The 18,970-nt window shown below is 37.9% G+C and overlaps 6 non-coding genes across 6 annotated transcripts; 2 read left to right on the top strand and 4 right to left on the bottom strand.

The window, feature by feature from the left end:
- Positions 1 to 6,153: 6,153 nt before the first annotated feature.
- Positions 6,154 to 6,240, bottom strand: TRNAR-UCU (transfer RNA arginine (anticodon UCU)). The gene is given in 2 exon segments: positions 6,154 to 6,189; positions 6,204 to 6,240. It is a non-coding gene; the product is annotated as a tRNA-Arg (tRNA).
- Positions 6,241 to 6,487: 247 nt separating this feature from the next.
- On the top strand, positions 6,488 to 6,560 carry TRNAR-UCG (transfer RNA arginine (anticodon UCG)). Its single transcript has one exon. It is a non-coding gene; the product is annotated as a tRNA-Arg (tRNA).
- Positions 6,561 to 7,342: 782 nt separating this feature from the next.
- TRNAL-CAA (transfer RNA leucine (anticodon CAA)) lies at positions 7,343 to 7,453 on the bottom strand. The gene is made up of 2 exons: positions 7,416 to 7,453; positions 7,343 to 7,388 (listed from the first exon to the last, which is right to left on the bottom strand). It is a non-coding gene; the product is annotated as a tRNA-Leu (tRNA).
- A 961-nt stretch (positions 7,454 to 8,414) lies between these two features.
- On the top strand, positions 8,415 to 8,487 carry TRNAR-UCG (transfer RNA arginine (anticodon UCG)). The gene has a single exon. It is a non-coding gene; the product is annotated as a tRNA-Arg (tRNA).
- Positions 8,488 to 9,269: 782 nt separating this feature from the next.
- On the bottom strand, positions 9,270 to 9,380 carry TRNAL-CAA (transfer RNA leucine (anticodon CAA)). The gene is made up of 2 exons: positions 9,343 to 9,380; positions 9,270 to 9,315 (listed from the first exon to the last, which is right to left on the bottom strand). It is a non-coding gene; the product is annotated as a tRNA-Leu (tRNA).
- A 2,093-nt stretch (positions 9,381 to 11,473) lies between these two features.
- On the bottom strand, positions 11,474 to 11,584 carry TRNAL-CAA (transfer RNA leucine (anticodon CAA)). The gene is made up of 2 exons: positions 11,547 to 11,584; positions 11,474 to 11,508 (listed from the first exon to the last, which is right to left on the bottom strand). It is a non-coding gene; the product is annotated as a tRNA-Leu (tRNA).
- Between the last annotated feature and the right edge of the window lie 7,386 nt (positions 11,585 to 18,970).

Genomic DNA, 18,970 nt, shown 5'->3' on the forward strand with positions numbered 1-18,970 from the left:
ACTATGTCAATAATCTTACGGACATTATCACTAGATTGTCTTCCTTTTATAAAGCCAGACTGATCTCTACAAATTAACTGTGGGCACAATGGTTTTAAACGGGCAGCTAGTATTGAAGAGTATATTTTAGTATCCAAATTAATCAAAGAGATTGGCCTATAATCGGACACTTTCAAGCACTCTTTCCCAGCTTTAGGTATAGGAAGAATAATAGCCTCCAACATGCCATTAGGAAAGGACTTATTTGCGCTGATTTCGTTGAACATACTTGTTAGGTGCGGAACTATCAATTTGGACAGTTTTTTATAAAACAGTGCTGTATATCCGTCGGGACCAGGAGCTTTACGTACTTTTAGTTTTTTTATCGCTACATTTACTTCACTCTCCAAAAAGGGAGCGTCCAATTGTTCTATCAATGTATCAGTCAACTTCGGCAATCTGGAGTCCTGCAGATATTGTCTCATCTGTACATCATCTTGGGATTGACCTACAATATTATACAGGGATGTATAAAACTTACCAAAAGATGTCCCAATATTATCAGGACTAGAAATATATTTATCCCCATCTATAAGTTTAAGAATTCGATTTTTTAAATTTCTATTTTTTAATTGGTTGGTAAGCTGTTTCTCTGCCCGGTTCCCAGCGTAGTAGAATTTTTGCTTTAACTTAATCAAATTATAATTTGCTTTACTTATTAAACGGTCCTCAATTTCTTTTTTGATTTTAATCATATTCATAATGTCTTGTTCTCCATGAGATTGACCGCACTTCCTTTTTAAATTACTCAATGAAATATATAGATCAGACAATTTTTCTTTTCCTTTTTTCCTATTATATGCATCTTTTTTAATTAAATATCCTCTCAAGACACATTTATAAGCGCACCAGATATTACCCAGACTCATATTATGCGTCAAATTCTCAAGAAAAAACTGAGTGGTCGTCTGGGAAATGTAATCAAGAGAATCCTTACAGCCTAATGATGATTCATTTATCCAAGGGCGTAAAGTCAAATGAAATTTCTTTTCTATTTCCAGACAAACTGGATCATGATCTGTCCAGGCTGCATTTCCTATACTAATGCGCTTACAATCTGAAATCACGTTCGCTGTAGTTAATATAAGATCTATACGTGAAAAAGTCTTATGTCGACCCGAAAAAAAGGTATAATCTTTGTCTGCCGGTCTCAACGTCCTCCAAATGTCATAGAGTTTATATTTACCAAGAGTAATACTGAAAGCATTAGATAAATTAACTTGATTTCTGTTAGGAGTTCTACCTCGGGGACTGGGAGTGTCCAATACTGCATCAGGAGCACAATTAAAGTCCCCCATACACAAAAAGGTTCCCTGGGTATATTTCTGTATTTTTTGTAGTGTGCCATTTAAGAAATGGTTCTGTTTATAATTAGGTGCATATATATTCAAAATAGAAAATAATCTCTCGTCTAATTTACACACTATGAAAACATATCTAGCGTGAGAATCCTTCTGCTTATAGATCAACTCAACTTTAATTTTATTTGAGATTAGGATAGCTACACCTCGCTTTTTCCTGCTAGGTAACGATGAATGTTCAAGCACCATATATCTTTTATTGTTCAGTCTGTAGATATCTGCATTTTTCAAATGTGTTTCTTGGACGCAACATATGTCTATATGATGATTATTTATATAATTGAATAGCGAATATCTGTTATGAGGCAGATTTAAACCTTGAACATTCAACAAAATAATCTTAAATAGATCTTCCATGTTTCGGATGGTTATTATAACTAACATAAACCTGATAAGGCTTGACACCCTCACAATCCATACATCCTACATCCACACACAAATAACACAATTTACAAAAATTAATGGAAGCCCAAATACTATCCAAACATCGGAGAAAAAACCCAACATTCTCCCAGGATATAGTAACTCCACCTTGTTGAGGAGCTATACGGGAACTAATCTATATTGAGGAAAGAATAATAAATAGACCAAATGGGTGAGGGGGGAAAAAAAAAACAAAAAAAAAACGAAAAATAAAAAATAAACAAAAAAAAAAAAACTAGTGTATTTGGCAGTTAATCATATTAATCTTGTCTATGCCAAAATTAATCCTAAGTGATCAATAAAGATATCTTAGGGAAATAAGATCCCGTAAAAATATAAAAGATTTAAGTTATAAGTATAATTATGTGTTAAGTGGCATATATCGTGAAATTAGAAACACCATACTCCAAATGGTAAAATGCTTTATATCTAATTACATTTTTTTTTAAAACTAAGTGTGGATTAAATTATATCATTATTGCATATGTACATACCCTTCAAATCCATTAATTCACCAATACCTGTAGTTTAATAATAGCACAAGTGAATATTCCTCCTACACTCCTTCAAAAACCATATAATATGAGATTACACCTATATAATTTTGTATAAATAACACACACTAAAAAAAAAAAAAAAATCCCCCCCCAGAAGTCGCGCATCCGCGAGATTATTATTGCAAACCATGTACTACATTTCCTTTAAGCCAACTCCTAGCTTCATCAACCGTTGATAGCTTAACTGGTTGATGCTGAGCGGACATAATAAACAATTTTACTGGGAATCCCCACGAGTATCTAATATTTTGCTCTCTCAAAATCTTGGTCACTTCTTTAAATTCAAATCTCTTTTGTCTAGTAAATAGAGAGAGATCTTGAAAGAACATTAAGTTTTTAAATGTATCTACTTTCGGAACATATTTACTTGTTGCCAATAATATTTTGTATCGTATAAAGAAAGTTGAGAAGCGAATAATTATATCTCTGGGTTTTCCTTCAGCAAGATTCTTTGGTTTTAACGTTCTGTGTACACGTTCAATCATATCGTCTCTATCAACATCACGGATGCCCATATCTAAAAACAATTCTTTCAAATACGTTCTGATAGAGTCCTGCTTAATATCCTCCGAAATGCCATGTATCCTTAAGTTCTTCCTGCGTGTGCGATCCTCGGCGTCATTTAATTTTTGTTCCAGGTTTCTTATGATGTTCTCTTTATGGTTAAGGTCATCTTTAATTGATTTTAACTCTAATTCAAGAAACTCATTCTTTTGCATAATTAGATTGAAACATTCTTGCGTTTTTTTAAATTCACTTTTCCACTCCATGTTCACTTTCATGAGTTCATCTTTAAATGAGTTCAGCTGAGATTCCATACATAATTGCAAATATTCTTTGGTAATCATTTGAGTAGATTGTGCTGCAGGACTTAAAGAGTGTCTTCCAATTTCATCAATAGTGGAATCAGATAAGCACACAGATTCCTCCATTTTCCTATGAACCTGGGGTGAAAATAGCATAGAAATCTTTTTTTCTTTTTTTTGGTCTAGATCTCTTTTCTCTCTTTTTTTTGATTTTGGATCCTCTCTTTTTGACGCCATCGTGTCCTCTTTATTATTGTAAATATCGAAATAAACAAATAAAAAGATTATGACTATATTTTTTTTCTTTTTCTTTTTTACTTTTTTTTTCCTGTCCTTTTCCTTTTTTTTTTTTTTTTCTTTCTTTTTTTTTCTTCTTATAACCACAGTTCAAGTATTGAGTGATAATCAAAATTTTATAAATTCATTAGTGAAGTATGTGTCAAAATTCATTAGTGAAGTATGTGTCAAAATATGAATCAAAATATATGATCCCAAAATCAATAATTTATATATAGACCATGATCCACTAGTTGATTAGAATCACAGAGACAAATCAAATTTCACCTCCTTCCAAGCTTGATTAGATTAAGGTGTCCTATTCCAGCATAATTATAATAATTAATAATTTAAATTAGATTTCAACATGATTAGAAGACGCAAGCCGTATCACGTAGTGGAGATAAACTGGATCAGTTAATTCCATCCAAATCTGAATTCATGTGTATAGATAATGGGTTGATAACATAATTGATAGCATGATTGATAGCATGATTGGTAAAGTTGAATTCATATAAAGGGATCAATTTTCTTACTCCTGTGTAGCTTGATTAAATTATAAAGTCTGTTTTCCAACATGATTAAGTTATAAAGTCTGTTTCCAACATGATTATAGTACTTTCAATATATTAGTATAATCATACATTTTTTCCCTTTTCCTTTTCTTTTTTCAATGGAAATATCCCTAGATCTGTTACCAAATTAGAATCTCCTCCACCATCATGATTGTAATATAGACAGGTTCCAAAAAATAATTCCAATCTTGATCCAAAAATAAATAAATAAATAAATAAATAAATAGAAAGTACTTTTGACGATTTCCAGGAACTCTGAAGATCCCACTCGGACACCTGCCACAGCTCCTCAGGATCAAAAATCTGTAGCGCGTTTCCCCGCCAAATATTAGATTTCTCTCGGTCTCATTCCAGCTTCCAGCATAACGGCAACATAGCCGAGTCCTTCAATATGGAGCATCAATCGGTAGCTGCCACACCTCAGGATGTTCTCCCGGGGTTGCTGCAACCGAAGAACTTCCAAGGAAGCCGGGGGAAGAAACCGTACGCTAGCCACACGCTGAGAGTTCGCAGCAAGATCGTCAGGCATACCGGGGAGGCAGATCGCAGGACGCCATCACCTGAAGTTCATCCCGCACGCTCCAACGCTCCACCCCGTGAGGGTCTCACGTCATTACACCACCGTCCAGTTTTTTTTTATCTTCTTTTTCCAACTATTGTTATGAAGACTTTGGCTCAAAGCGGCTCCATAAGAGTCACAGGCACCCTTGATTTTCTGTTGTACACTTCCTAATCTCTTTCCCCCAAGAAATCTATGTGACAGCTATTGGAAAGTATCTACACCTGGGTCGTTATTTTCACCTCTTTCGGTATGTCTTGTCTCCAAAGTGCGGAATAAGACTCTCGCGTTCCGTCCAGACCTCGTTGCTTAATTGGTAAGGTGTCTGACTTTGGATTGGAAGATTGCGGATTTGAGTTGTCTTGAGGTTGCTGGTGATTTAGATCCCCAGGTTACTGTTCTTTTGAGTCTAGAGATTGTACATTGCTGTCTTATGTTATGAAATCAATGTCTTCTGCAATGTACTCTTTCAACGCTTAAATTCAGTCTTGGATCTCAAAAAATTGTTGAATTAAATGAAGCTCAAAGCACAAAAGAAAGATGACTGTCAGAAGGGGGATTTGATCCCACGCCTCCACATGGAGACTAGAAGACCCTCGCAGAGAGAAGATAGCATTCTTGAGTCTGGAGCCTTAGACCACTCAGCCATCTTGACAAGCTACTGCTGTTAAGAAAGTAGATATTTTTTTACATGGTTTCAAGGCAAGGGACTAGCTCTTAGGGGACCTTTTGCCACTGCATTGGTTTAAAGTGGCTTCATTAGAGTCACAGGGTAAGCAGACTTGAGATCCTGCATGTGAAGGCTAAGATTTCACATGTGTTTTTTGATGTGCCATATGACTACCAAACTTATCGCCCTCTGGGCATGCAGGGTTCTTCTACGTATTGTGCGTTGCCAACACCTTTAATGAAATCAAAGTTGATTGCGATGTACTGTTTCAAACACTTAAAAGCAAACTTTAATTCTTTCTCCAACTATTGTTATGAAGACTTTGGCTCCAAGTGGCTCCATAAGAGTCACAGGGCACCCTTGATTTTCTGTTGGAAATTTCCTAATCTTTTTGCCCAAAGAAATCTATGTGATCATCCTTTGTATAATGTGCCACAGGGCCCACTACTGAAACACATTTCACACTAGAGTAAAATCTGTCAATTGTATTACAGACATTTTTCAGAGACAATTTGTGGATATTGCAACCTAAAACTAAACAAGTACATCAAATGCAGTCAACCACTGGAAAAAAAACACCACTCTAGTGGGACTCGAACCCACAACCTTTGAATATTGGCATTATTTTCGCATCAAAACTTTAATCTTACAAACGGAGCGCTAAACTGCTTTCCATACTTGTGTTAGATAGTTCTATTGTTTCAGATTACCATAATTTCTCACAGACAAATTGTGGATATTTGGAAATACAATTTAATGCTTCAATTAAAATCTGTCAGATTAAGATCTGTCAATAGTATTACAGAAATTTTTCAGAGACAATTTGTGGATATTGCAACTTACAACTAAACAAGAACATCAAATGCAGTCAACCACTGGAAAAATAACAACACTGGTGGGACTTGAACCCACAACCTTTGAATGCCTTGCCAAGTGCTAGAAGTCCAATGCGCTATCCATTGCGCCACAGAGCCTCGATATGTAGACAGCAAACGTCATGAAACCACCTATCTGACTCACGCATAATCCTTCGTACATAGATGTTTCAAATGCATTATTCGTTTCTGTGTCCTATGTTTGTCTGCGTGTTCTTAATTAACATCAGTCAGAGGAAGGACAGTGGTCATAAAAAGCATATTGTGGCATGTGAAGTAAAGGAAATATAGTTATGTTGCTCTATGAGAAACGTATCCACACATTTTTTCGCAAACGTTACATGCAGACCGCGTGGCCTAATGGATAAGGCGTCTGACTTCGGATCAGAAGATTGAGGGTTCGAGTCCCTTCGTGGTCGGAGTTGATGGAGGGTTGGTTTTGTTGTTCTTTAGAGTTCTTCCATATCAATGAATGTCAGGCAAGTGGAAACTAAGATTTCAACAGTTTCTTTCCATGTTACGTGTCACCCAAGATTTTTAGTCCCTCTTGGTATGAAAGGCAGACATGTCAAAACTAAGATTTCAAGTGTTTTTTTTCAATGTGCCATATGATCACCGAATGTAACCCCATCTTGGCCTACACGGTACCTCTACGGATAGTGCGTTGTTGTGAGATTTGATTCAATCAAAGTTGTCTGCAATTTACTCTTTCAAAAACTTTGAGCAAACATTAATTCTTTTTCCAACTATTGTTATGAAGACTTTGGCTCAAAGCGGCTCCATAAGAGTCACAGGCACCCTTGATTTTCTGTTGTACACTTCCTAATCTCTTTCCCCCAAGAAATCTATGTGACAGCTATTGGAAAGTATCTACACCTGGGTCGTTATTTTCAACTCTTTCGGTATGTCTTTTCTCCAAAGTGCGGAATAAGACTATCGCTTTCTGTCTGGACCTCTTGGCTTAATGGGTAAGGTGTCTGATTTTGGATTGGAAGATTGTGGATTTGAGTTGTCTTGAGGTTGCTGGTGGTTTAGATCCCCAGGTTACTGTTCTTTCGAGTCTAGAGATTGTACATTGCTGTCTTATGTTATGAAATCAATGTCTTCTGCAATGTACTCTTTCAACGCTTAAATTCAATCTTGGATTCTTTCTCAAAAAATTGTTGAATTAAACGAAGCTCAAAGCACAAAAAGAGATGACTGTCAGAAGTGGGATTTGAACCCACGCCTCCACATGGAGACCAGAAGACCCTCACAGAGAGAAGATAGCATTACTTGAGTCTGGCGCCTTAGACCACTCGGCCATCCTGACAAGCTACTGCTGCAACGAAAGAAGATATTTTTTTTACATGGTTTCAAGGCAAGGGACTAGCTCTTAGGGGACCTTTTGCCACTGCATTGGTTTAAAGTGGCTTCATTAGAGTCACAGGGTAAGCAGACTTGAGATCCTGCATGTGAAGGCTAAGATTTCACATGTGTTTTTTGATGTGCCATATGACCACCAAACTTATCGCCCTCTGGGCATGTAGGGTTCTTCTACGTATTGTGCGTTGCCAACACCTTTAATGAAATCAAAGTTGATTGCGATGTACTGTTTCAAACACTTAAAGGCAAACTTTAATTCTTTCTCCAACTATTGTTATGAAGACTTTGGCTCCAAGTGGCTCCATAAGAGTCACAGGGCACCCTTGATTTTCTGTTGTACATTTCCTAATCTTTTTGCCCAAAGAAATCTATGTGATCATCTTTTGTATAATGTGCCACAGGGCCCACTACTGAAACACATTTCACACTAGAGTAAAATCTGTCAATTGTATTACAGACATTTTTCAGAGACAATTTGTGGATATTGCAACCTAAAACTAAACAAGCACATCAAATGCAGTCAACCACTGGAAAAAAAACACCACTCTAGTGGGACTCGAACCCACAACCTATGAATATTGGCATTATTTTCGCATCAAAACTTTAATCTTACAAACGGAGCGCTAGAAGTCCAAAGCGCTATCCATTGCGCCACAGAGCCTCGATATGTAGGCGGAAAACGTCATGAAACCACCTATCTGACTCACGCATAATCCTTCGTACATAGATGTTTCAAATGCATTAGTCGTTTCTGTGTCCTATGTTTGTCTGCGTGTTCTTAATTAACATCAGTCAGAGGAAGGACAGTGGTCATAAAAAGCATATTGTGGCATGTGAAGTAAAGGAAATATAGTTATGTTGCTCTATGAGAAACGTATCCACACATTTTTTCGCAAACGTTACATGCAGACCGCGTGGCCTAATGGATAAGGCGTCTGACTTCGGATCAGAAGATTGAGGGTTCGAGTCCCTTCGTGGTCGGAGTTGATGGAGGGTTGGTTTTGTTGTTCTTTAGAGTTCTTCCATATCAATGAATGTCAGGCAAGTGGAAACTAAGATTTCAACAGTTTCTTTCCATGTTACGTGTCACCCAAGATTTTTAGTCCCTCTTGGTATGAAAGGCAGACATGTCAAAACTAAGATTTCAAGTGTTTTTTTTCAATGTGCCATATGATCACCGAATGTAACCCCATCTTGGCCTACACGGTACCTCTACGGATAGTGCGTTGTTGTGAGATTTGATTCAATCAAAGTTGTCTGCAATTTACTCTTTCAAAAACTTTGAGCAAACATTAATTCTTTTTCCAACTATTGTTATGAAGACTTTGGCTCAAAGCGGCTCCATAAGAGTCACAGGCACCCTTGATTTTCTGTTGTACACTTCCTAATCTCTTTCCCCCAAGAAATCTATGTGACAGCTATTGGAAAGTATCTACACCTGGGTCGTTATTTTCACCTCTTTCGGTATGTCTTGTCTCCAAAGTGCGGAATAAGACTCTCGCGTTCCGTCCAGACCTCGTTGCTTAATGGGTAAGGTGTCTGACTTTGGATTGGAAGATTGCGGAGTTGAGTTGTCTTGAGGTTGCTGGTGGTTTAGATCCCCAGGTTACTGTTCTTTTGAGTCTAGAGATTGTACATTGCTGTCTTATGTTATGAAATCAATGTCTTCTGCAATGTACTCTTTCAACGCTTAAATTCAATCTTGGATTCTTTCTCAAAAAATTGTTGAATTAAACGAAGCTCAAAGCACAAAAAGAGATGACTGTCAGAAGTGGGATTTGAACCCACGCCTCCACATGGAGACCAGAAGACCCTCACAGAGAGAAGATAGCATTACTTGAGTCTGGCGCCTTAGACCACTCGGCCATCCTGACAAGCTACTGCTGCTACGAAAGAAGATATTTTTTTTATATGGTTTCAAGGCAAGGGACTAGCTCTTAGGGGACCTTTTGCCACTGCATTGGTTTAAAGTGGCTTCATTAGAGTCACAGGGTAAGCAGACTTGAGATCCTGCATGTGAAGGCTAAGATTTCACATGTGTTTTTTGATGTGCCATATGACCACCAAACTTATCGCCCTCTGGGCATGCAGGGTTCTTCTACGTATTGTGCGTTGCCAACACCTTTAATGAAATCAAAGTTGATTGCGATGTACTGTTTCAAACACTTAAAGGCAAACTTTAATTCTATCTCCAACTATTGTTATGAAGACTTTGGCTCCAAGTGGCTCCATAAGAGTCACAGGGCACCCTTGATTTTCTGTTGTACATTTCCTAATCTTTTTGCCCAAAGAAATCTATGTGATCATCCTTTGTATAATGTGCCACAGGGCCCACTACTGAAACACATTTCACACTAGAGTAAAATCTGTCAATTGTATTACAGACATTTTTCAGAGACAATTTGTGGATATTGCAACCTAAAACTAAACAAGCACATCAAATGCAGTCAACCACTGGAAAAAAAACACCACTCTAGTGGGACTCGAACCCACAACCTTTGAATATTGGCATTATTTTCGCATCAAAACTTTAATCTTATAAACGGAGCGCTAAACTGCTTTCCACGCTTGTGTTAGATAGTTCTATTGTTTCAGATTACCATAATTTCTCACAGACAAATTGTGGATATTTGGAAATACAATTTAATGCTTCAATTAAAATCTGTCAGATTAAGATCTGTCAATAGTATTACAGAAATTTTTCAGAGACAATTTGTGGATATTGCAACTTACAACTAAACAAGAACATCAAATGCAGTCAACCACTGGAAAAATAATAACTCTGGTGGGACTTGAACCCACAACCTTTGAATGCCTTGCTCAAGTGTTAGTAGTCCAATGGGCTAGCCATTGCACCACAGAGCCTAGATATGTAGACAGAAAACGTCATGAATCCACCTATCTGACTCACGCATAATCCTTCGTACATAGATGTTTCAAATGCATTAGTCGTTTCTGTGTCCTATGTTTGTCTGCGTGTTCTTAATTAACATCAGTCAGAGGAAGGACAGTGGTCATAAAAAGCATATTGTGCCATGTGAAGTAAAGGAAATATAGTTATGTTTCTCTATGAGAAACGTATCCACACATTTTTTTCTCAAACTTTACATGCAGACTGCGTGGCCTAATAGAAAAGGCATCTGACTTCGGATCAGAAGATTGAGGGTTCGAGTCCCTTCGTGGTTGGAGTTGCTGGAGGTTTGGTTCTGTTGTTCTTAAAAGTTCTTTGATATCAATGAATGTCAGGGAAGTGGAAACTAAAATTTCAATAGTTTCTTTCCATGTTATGTGTCACCCAAGATCTTTAGTCCCTCTTGGTTTTGAAAGGCAGACATGTCAAAACTAAGATTTCAAGTGTTTTTTTTCAATGTGCCATATGATCACCGAATGTAACCCCATCTTGGCCTACACGGTACCTCTACGGATAGTGCGTTGTTGCGAGATATGATTCAATCAAAGTTGTCTGCAATTTACTCTTTCAAAAACTTTCAGCAAACATGAATTCTTTTTCCAACTATTGTTATGAAGACTTTGGCTCAAAGCGGCTCCATAAGAGTCACAGGCACCCTTGATTTTCTGTTGTACACTTCCTAATCTCTTTCCCCCAAGAAATCTATGTGACAGCTATTGGAAAGTATCCGACCTGGGTCGTTATTTTCAACTCTTTCGGTATGTCTTGTCTCCAAAGTGCGGAATAAGACTATCGCTTTCTGTCCAGACCTCGTGGCTTAATGGGTACGGTGTCTGACTTTGGATTGGAAGATTGCGGATTTGAGTTGTCTTGGGGTTGCTGATGGTTTAGATCCCCAGGTTACTGTGTTTTGAGTCTAGAGATTGTACATTGCTGTCTTATGTTATGAAATCAATGTCTTCTGCAATGTACTCTTTCAACGCTTAAATTCAATCTTGGATTCTTTCTCAAAAAATTGTTGAATTAAACGAAGCTCAAAGCACAAAAAGAGATGATTGTCAGAAGTGGGATTTGAACCCACGCCTCCACATGGAGACGAGAAGACCCTCACAAAGAGAATATAGCATTACTTGAATCTGGCGCCTTAGACCACTCGGCCATCCTGACAAGCTACAGCTGCTCCGAAAGAAGATATTTTTTTTACATGGTTTCAAGGCAAGGGACTAGCTCTTAGGGGACCGTTTGCCACTGCATTGGTTTAAAGTGGCTTCATTAGAGTCACAGGGTAAGCAGACTTGAGATCCTGCATGTGAAGGCTAAGATTTCACATGTGTTTTTTGATGTGCCATATGACCACCAAACTTATCGCCCTCTGGGCATGCAGGGTTCTTCTACGTATTGTGCGTTGCCAACACCTTTAATGAAATCAAAGTTGATTGCGATGTACTGTTTCAAACACTAAAAAAAAAAGGCAAACTTTAATTCTTTCTCCAACTATTGTTATGAAGACTTTGGCTCCAAGTGGCTCCATAAGAGTCACAGGGCACCCTTGATTTTCTGTTGTACATTTCCTAATCTTTTTGCCCAAAGAAATCTATGTGATCATCCTTTGTATAATGTGCCACAGGGCCCACTACTGAAACACATTTCACACTAGAGTAAAATCTGTCAATTGTATTACAGACATTTTTCAGAGACAATTTGTGGATATTGCAACCTAAAACTAAACAAGCACATCAAATGTAGTCAACCACTGGAAAAAAAACACGACTCTAGTGGGTCTCGAACCCACAACCTTTGAATATTGGCATTATTTTCGCATCAAAACTTTAATCTTACAAACGGAGCGCTAAACTGCTTTCCACACTTGTGTTAGATCGTTCTATTGTTTCAGATTACCATAATTTCTCACAGACAAATTGTGGATATTTGGAAATACAATTTAATCTTTCAATTAAAATCTGTCATTTTAAGATCTGTCAATAGTATTACAGAAATTTTTCAGAGGCAATTTGTGGATATTGCAACTTATAACTAAACAAGAACATCAAATGCAGTCAACCACTGGAAAAACCACAACTCTGGTGGGACTCAAACCCACAACCTTTGAATGCCTTGTCAAGTGCTAGAAGTCTAATGCACTCTCCATTGCGCCACAGAGCCTAGATATGGACGCAGTAAACGTCATGAAACCACCTATCTGACTCACGCATAGTCCTTCGTACATAGATGTTTCAAATGCATTAGTCGTTTCTGTGTCCTATGTTTGTCTGCGTGTTCTTATTTAACATCAGTCAGGATAAGAGTGATGACGTAGTCACGTAACTACGTACGTTTGAGGCGTGGTGATGGGCCGGCGGATGGTGAAGGGGCAGCATGGCTAGCGCGGAAGTACCGTAATCCCAAACGCCGACCGCTGACCGCTGACCGCCGACCGCCGACCGCCGAATGTTAAACGCCGAGCACCGAGCACCGAGCATTAAGCACCGACCGCACGCAGTGACCAGTGCTGAGCCCTGAGCTCGGGACGGCTTCAGACGACAGTGCCTTTTCTTCTCCTCCTTGATGGGGGGTGGAATGGAGACAGAGTGCTGAGTTTTGGATGTGGAGCGGTGGGGATTGCCTGGACTCCGGATGACGAACCTTTGTTTTTTGGGTTCCTGACGGTTTCCTGACGGCGGTGCTTCATCTGTTGTTTTTGGTTTTTTTTGTTTCCTACGTTTTGGCAACCAATTGCGGCGTGAGTGTTAGAAGCTGGACGCGGATGCTAAGCGTGGCAGAGTGCCAATAAAGCTCCAATAAAGTTGGAAGCGGTAACCGTGAGTTTCCTGGCTACTGGCTATTACACTCTTGATATCTCTAAATGAAATTACTAAAACCTGAATTAGCTGGACGCGGATACTAAGCGTGGCAGAGTGCCAATAAAGCTCCAATAAAGTCGGAAGCGGTAACCGTGAGTTTCCTGGCTACTGGCTATTACACTCTTGATATCTCTAAATGAAATTACTAAAACTTGAATTAAACCAACAAGAAATACATGAAACATACGAACTGTGTATATATGTATAAATATATATATATATAAATACTCCCTTTTTTTTTTTTTTTTTTTTGGAAATAACATCCTATATTGCTATTGAAGATTATACCTTTCATTTTTTGAAATCTGATGTGTATGGATTTGCATATAATTTGCACTAATTCGCCTTAAATAGATTCTGGTTTAAAGGCGTAAAGATTTTTAAAGGTCTCTTCTCTATAGATAAAAGCGGGCAACGATAATGCCTCCAAAAGGTGACAAAACTGGCAAGGGTGATAAAGAGGAAAAATCTAAAATGTCTGTGAAAACAAAGAAACCTCCTCCAATTAGTGCCTACTACTCTCCTAAAAGTCAAACGGATACTTCTGTCTTATCATCTAAATCGTCTCCAGATCGACTAAGTGAGATTAGTATAACCAACCCGCCAGATTATATTACAAAGACCAATTTGATGATGGCACTAGATTCTTTATATATTAAAATTAAAGCTGATTTGGACCATAATCTTAAAGAATATAAGGAAGAAATGACCCATATGAAGGTCACTTTAGCTGCTCAATCAAAAGAAATTACTATGCTACATTTGAAAATCAAACAGCTTCAATCTCAAAATGAAGTATTAAAAGCAGATTTAACAAGACAAGATCTTAAACTTGCAGACCTAGAAGACAGGTCACGCAGACAAAATCTTAAAATTCGTGGGATATCTGAAGATGTGATCGAACTGGAACCGTACTTGATGGAACTACTTTCAACATATATAGACTGTCCAAAATACGGTCCGATATTAATTGAAAGAGCCCATAGACTTCCGCTGCCTCCTAATTGGACACAAACAAATACACCTAGAGATGTTATTATCTGTTTTGCCAACTCCAGAATCAAAGAAGATCTAGTTAAAGAAATGAGAAGGAACCCTACTAAAATTGCAAAATTTGCATCCCTAACTACATATCTCGATCTTTCACGTGCAACCAGAATACACAGAAAAAAATATTTTGATATTACTACTGTCGCTCGTGTATCACTAGAGGAACTCACCGCAGGAGTTATTCTGCCCAGAAAACTGCTGAATAGGGAGAAGCCCCAACAGTGGTAATCCAGGATTTAGATGATCCCAACAGTGAGACACTCTCCGTGAACACAGGTAGCAGGTAAGTACTGAGTATGGCAAACAGGTACAGGTGAGGGTGTCAGACAAGCCGGGTCGGTACACAGGAGCAGGTTAGCAGACAAGCCGGGTCGGTACACAGGAGCAGGTTAGCAGACAAGCCGGGTCGGTACACAGGAGCAGGTTAGCAGACAAGCCGGGTCAGTACACGGGAGCAGGTTAGCAGACAAGCCGGGTCGGTACACAGGAGCAGGTTAGCAGACAGGGCAGCAGGTAAGGGAACCCCTCTGGGAACTCCTGCATAGACGGGCAGCCTTAGATCTGCTCGTCGAGGAGTTCCCGGATCCGACCCTCCTTCTCCCATGTCGGTGGTCGGTCTGTTCGCCGCCGACACGGAGCGAACGTGTACGTCCCTCGGGTGCCCGTGCGCCGCGAGCGGTAGTCCGCTCGCCGACCACGGGTCCGGAGGGAGAAGTATCGGGTCCCCGTGATCTGCGAGCAGACCCCCGCCCGCGGCTAACAGGACCCGAGGACGTGACTGTGACAACTACCTGTTTACGGCAAAATAATATTATTTATTCCTGGGGTTTCCCCACAAAATTGCGAATTAATTATCAAGGGAAAATCTATATTTGCAATGATCCTACACAAGCAAAGGACAATTTACTGAAATGGAATCTTACCATATAAGACTCTCTAATCTATAGAAGAAAATTTATGTTGTTTTTTATTTATTTTTTTTATTTTACATTTGTTTGTTTTTTTTTGTTGTTTTTTTTTTATGATATAAAGTATACGATATTACCATATTATTACCTAAAATACTATTCTAATTGGGAAATATTATGATTGGTTTATTCATTGAGTTGGCAATGTACTGGTTGGAAATGATGTGTTATGTGTTATAATTTTAGTCCAGTCACTAAGCTGGCAACGTATTGGTTGGATACGATATAAATGATATAAATGGTTGATAACAATATAAAAGATATAATAGATTACTTAGAATATAGATTATCACAAATTCTTTTTTTTTTTTTTTTTTTCTCTTAAAAATATTAGATAAAATTATGGGACTCACAGAGACTCACAGAGATATATAAGTATTGTTAATCTTTAGATAAGATATCTTCACAAAGTTAGAATTGAGATATTAGGATAGGAAAATTTAAAAGACACTAATATATACTCATGACACATTATATATATGGGTGAATAGTAATAGATTTATTAGAATAAATCACTTGAGAAGAAGGAGACTTCTATTATAGCTATTAACATAAATTTCCTTTCTGATATATATATTGACAAAAACCTATGATCATATACTAATATAGGTATATTTATATATATATATATGTATATATTTTTTTTTTCCTTTTTTTTTTTATTTATTTTTTTTTTTAATTACAATATTAGATAAAATTATGGAACTCACAGAGATTCACAGAGATATATGAGTATTGTTAGTCTTTGGATAAGATACTTTCCCAAACTAGAATTGAGATATTAGGATAAGAAAATTTAAAAGACACTAATATATACTCACGACACATTAGATATATGGGTGAATAGTAATAGATTTATTAGAATAAATCACTTGAGAAGAAGGAGACTTCTATTATAGCTATTAATATAAATTTCCTTTCTGATACATATATTGACAAAAACCTATGATCATATACTAATATGGGTATATTTATATATATATATGTATATTATTTCCCCTCCTTTTTTTTTTTTTTTTTTTTTTTTCAGGATTAATGATATAAGATATAAGATATTATCACAAGCTATCACCTAAAATACCATCTCAAATGGGAAATATCATGATTGGCTATACTATCATGGTACTGGTTGGAAATGATATATTTTGTGTTATAATCTTGGTCTGGTTATTGAGTTGGTATGTACTGGTTGGAAATGATATATTACTGAGATGGCAATGTATTGACTTGAAATAATATAAATGGTTAATAACAATATAAAAGATGTAGATTATCACATTATTATAAATTATTTTATTTTTTTTGCTTTGCGTAATTTCATTAAATATGATATTTGGATAGATAGATATAGTTTATACTATTTTTATGGAAATAAGAGATGATTGTGCTCCTTACCTTCGTTGGCCTTAAAACACGTCCTCATTCCTTGCTGGTTCAAGGAATTTCTTCACACTAATGGCGGAAATAATGTTTTTCCTGCATAGTGTGTTGGGTTTGATTGTTTTTTTTGTTTATGAATGTTGTTGTCAGGTGTTTTCTAGTTGGAGATTGAGGGATAGGGAGCAGTGCTGGTGGAGGAGGGGAAAACAAATATTCCATGTCCCTTAAATTGATGACAATTAATGCACAGGGTTTAAATTCTCCATATAAGAGATCTTATTTGTATGACACATTAATCAAAGAGGGGATAGATATTGCATTTATTCAAGAGACACACTGGAATCAAATAATAGAAAAATCTGCTTGGAAATATCATAGATACCGACATATTTATGTATCTTCTGAAGCGGGGAGTAGCAGTGGCGTCTCCAGGTTTCATATTTAGGGGGGGCACATGGGGGGCCAGGGACCAAAGTAGGGGGGCCAATTATAAAACGGTACGTATACACTATATATATATATATATATATATATACACACACACACGTTAGATGTGCATTTTTAACTACATAATATGCACTTATCTCTTTGAAGTAAAGACTGTGATTAAAATATGATTTCAAAATAACAGCTAAAGTGACAGTTATTTTTCATTCTTTAATATTAGCCCCTGCTGACAATATATATAAATATTAGACCCTGCTGCAGATATATAGAAATATTACACCCTGCTTCCGATATATATTAATATTAACCCCTGCTGCGGATATATATTAATATTAGCCCCTGCTGCGGATACATACTTATATTATACCCTGCTGCCGATATACATACAAATTATACCCTGCTGCCAACATATATTAATATTAGCCCCTACTGCCGATATATAGTATTAGTCCCTGCAGCCAATATATATAAATATTAGCCCCTGCAGCCAATATTTATTGATAATAGGCCCTGCAGCCAATATATATTAATATTAGCCCCTGCTGCCGATATATATAAACATTAGTCCCAGCTTCCGATATATATTAATATTAGCCCCTGCAGCCAATATATATTAATATTAGACCCTGCTGCCAATATATTTGCCACACTGACTGCAGATCAGGGGAAGACAGTGAGAGTCAGTGCAGTGTTCCCTCCTTCTGACTGCACCGTGACATTGAGAGGTCCTCTCCCCTGTAATCATCCCCAGAGTCCCTTTGTCCCCTCATTCACTAAACCATAGCGTTCTTTTACTTACACCCTGTAGTTCAGGTATAGATCAAATAAACAACACATGGAAACAGCACATGCAACTGAATGAGATTAAAAAAAACCTTGTATTTGCAGGTATACATAAATAATGTATGGAAACATAGCATTGCAGGTATAAACCAACAGGACACACAAACCCAGCATTGCAGGTATATATCAACTGGAAATCACATGTACACTCAGCACTGAAGGTTTAGATCAAATAAACAACACATGGAAACAGCACTCCAGGTATTGATCAACTGAATAAGACATACAAATCCTATATTTGCAGGTAAGCATTAATAATGTATGGAAATATAGCCGATACAGATGAACAGAATGACACAAAACCCAGCTTTGCAGATATAAATCAATTGGAAATTACATATAAACTCTGCATTAAAGGTATAGATAAAACCCCCTAAATTACAGGCATAGATCACTGGTCACACACCCCAAAGCCAACCCTGGTGTCCACGCTGCCCACATAGAACCTGACCAGCACCTAAGTTACACATTATGTCAACTTTGTCCCCAAACAGCTGAACGTACACCGTTTTTGTCCCATAAAGACCTCTCCCTCCCAATCTATCCTATCTACCCCCTCTCCCTCCCTATCTACCACAACTGCCTCTCTATCTACCACATCTGCCTCCCAATCTATCCTATGTACCCCCCTCTCCCTCCCAATCTATCCTATGTACCCCCCTCTCCCTCCCAATCTATCCTATCTATCCCCTCTCCCTCCCAATGTATCCCATCCACCCCCATCTCCCTCCCAATCTACACCCTCTCCCTCCCAATCTATCCCATCTACCCCCCTCTCCCTCCCAATCTATCCCATCTACCCCCCTCTCCCTCTCCCTCCCAATCTATCCTATCTACCCCCTCTCCCTCCCAATCTATCCTTATCTACCCCTTCTCACTTCCTACCTCTTCTGACTCTCTAACCCCCTCCTAACTTTCTAACCCCCCCTTTGAAGTTCACTTACCTTGGGCTTGTCCAGCGGTGAGATCGCGAGGTCTCTGTATCCCTGGTTCTGCCGGCTTCA

The sequence above is a fragment of the Sceloporus occidentalis genome, unplaced genomic scaffold (assembly GCF_023333645.1).
Source record: "Sceloporus occidentalis isolate IW3139 unplaced genomic scaffold, rSceOcc1.0.p SCAF_102, whole genome shotgun sequence".
NCBI lineage: Eukaryota > Metazoa > Chordata > Lepidosauria > Squamata > Phrynosomatidae > Sceloporus > Sceloporus occidentalis.